The sequence below is a fragment of the Chrysochloris asiatica genome, unplaced genomic scaffold, assembly GCF_000296735.1.
Source record: "Chrysochloris asiatica unplaced genomic scaffold, ChrAsi1.0 scaffold00078, whole genome shotgun sequence".
NCBI classification, from domain to species: domain Eukaryota; kingdom Metazoa; phylum Chordata; class Mammalia; order Afrosoricida; family Chrysochloridae; genus Chrysochloris; species Chrysochloris asiatica.
Window position 1 is genome coordinate 6,276,166 of NW_006408596.1, and position 2,434 is coordinate 6,278,599.

The 2,434-nt window shown below is 43.6% G+C and overlaps 1 protein-coding gene and 1 pseudogene across 1 annotated transcript in view; both read left to right on the forward strand.

Moving 5' to 3' along the window:
- The window catches only part of SPPL3 (signal peptide peptidase like 3), a 160,808-nt gene that overhangs the window by 43,840 nt on the left and 114,534 nt on the right, over positions 1–2,434 (forward strand). The gene's annotated exons all lie outside the window — the stretch shown is intronic.
- On the forward strand, positions 143–1,222 carry LOC102813558 (annotated as a pseudogene).

The window sequence follows — 2,434 nt, forward strand, 5'->3', positions numbered from 1 at the left end:
GTTCATCAAATTGTATCAGATTACTCTTTTTCTTCTAGTTGAGCTCTGATCATCCAGCCATTGAAGCCAGGTCAAGTGGGTATTATCTGCAAGTGTGGGTGTTCTTATCTGCATTGGTTTTTACTAGAGCCAATCATGTGTCATGCCTGGAACAGGGATTGAACCCAGATCGCCCTTAGCCCCAATAATCATGAAGTCCACATCTGTAAGAAGAATGGGAGCCAGTGGGTGAAAGCTCATGAACTTAAGGAACACAGTGAACATATCACAGGTATTGACTGGGCCCCCAAGAGCGACCGCATCATCATCATATGCAACGTGTATGTCTGGAGTCAAAAAGATGGTATCTGGAAGCCCATCATGGTGATCCTGAGAATTAACCAGGCAGCCACTTTTGTGAAGTGGTCTCCATTGGAGAACAAATTTGCCATGGGAAGTGGAGCATGGCTCATCTCTCTCTTACTTCAAATCTGAAAATGCCTGGTGGGTAAACAGGCACATTAAGAAGCCGATCTGCTCCACGGTCCTCAGCTTGGACTGGCACCCCAACAGTGTTTTGCTGGCAGCAGGCTCATGTGACTTCAAATATAGGGTGTTTTCTACCTATATTAAAGAAGTGGATGAGAAGCCCCCCAGTACACCATGTGACAGCAAGATGCCTTTTGGTCCGCTGATGTTAGAGTTTGGTGGCAGTAGCAATGGTAGCTGGGTGGGTGCACAGGATCAGCTTCTCCGCCAGCGGGAGTCATCTGGCCTGTGTCAGCCACGAGTCATCTGGCCTGTGTCAGCCACGACAACACCGTGTCCGTTGCTGATACCTCAGAGTATGCAGGTTTCAACTCTGAAGACTGAGTTCCTGTCGCTCTGGAGTGTATCGCTTGTCTTGGAGAGAACAGCGTCGTGTCTGCTGGTCATGACTGCTGTCTGTGCTCTTTAATTAACTATGACAACTGTGGCTGCTTGACCCTCGTCTCCAAATAGAGCATCAAGCGCAACATGTCGGCCATGGAGCGCTTCCGTAACATGGACAAGCAGGCCACCACTGAGGACCGCAGCCCAGCCTTGGAGACATTGCACCAGAACAGCATCACTCAAGTGTCTGTCTATGAGGTGGACAAGCAAGATTGCCATAAATTCTGCACTGCCGGCATTGATGGTGCCATGACAATTTGGGATTTCAAGACCCCTAGAATCTTCCATCCAGGACCTTTGGATAATGTGAAGCTGAGCAAACCTCCTGGATTGATTTGGCGTGACCCCTCTCAACTGTCCACCTCCCTTCCACCAGAAACACATAGCGGGCAAATACCGTGTGTGTATGCGTGTGTGGTTTTGTTTGAAAATAATTTGGTGAAATTGTTGGGTTTTTTTTTTTTTTTAAAAAAAAAGGCATCCGTGATATATATTTTGTCTTTTTGGCTGTTCCATTCCATTCCTAACCAAGCTTCTCTTTAAGTCGTTTATGTTGGAAAATCATCATATGTATTGGAAAATCGTCACACTGACTTAAAGCAAGGGAGGAAGATGTGTATATTGTCTAGACAGTTCAATAAACATACTGAATGTGGGGGGAAAAATGAAATGACGTACTGCATTAAGCAACACTATCAGTTTGAAGACTAAGGTGCCCCTGACCCTAGCCATGGTGTTTGCAGTTGTTTCATATGCATGTGAAAGTTGAACAGTGAATAAGGAGTACTATAGAAGAATTGAAACGTTTGAGTTATGGTGGTGTTGGAAAAGAATATTGAAAGTACCAAGGACTTCCAGAAGAACAGACAACTGTGAGAAGTGTAGCTAGAATGCTCCTTAGAAGCCAGTGTGACTAGACTTCGTCTCTCATACTTCAGACATATTATCAGGAGGGACTAGTCCCTGGAGGAGAACATCATGCTTGATAAAGTGGAGGGTCAGCGTAGAAGATCAAGAACCCCACTTAGATGGATTGGCATAGTGGCAGCAGCAGTGAGCTCAATCACAGTGATTGTGAGGCTGGCACCAGGACCAGGCACTATTTAGTTGTCTTGTGCAAAGAAATGCTATGAATAGGAACCGACTCAACAGCACCAAACAATAACAAAGATTTGAAGCGTTGATCTCAAAAATGATTTTGTTCTAGAACATATATATATTCCTGCTCTGATTTGTGCTTGAGTCACATTCCATTCATATATTTATGACAATGCATAGATGCTATTTGCTTCTCTTTCTGTAACTACTTTTACATTGGTCCATTATGGTGAGTTGAAGTTAAAAAACAATAGTACCTAATGCTCATTTTAGAGGTAGGTAAATAACTAACCTCACAATTCTAACTCATAGAGGACTGTCTCATATGAAGGAGCTTCAAAAGTTCATGGAATAAATTTAGTATCTTTTGATTCCGTTATTTCATCAACTTTTTCTAGTTCCTCCTTGTAAGTTTTCTAAGACT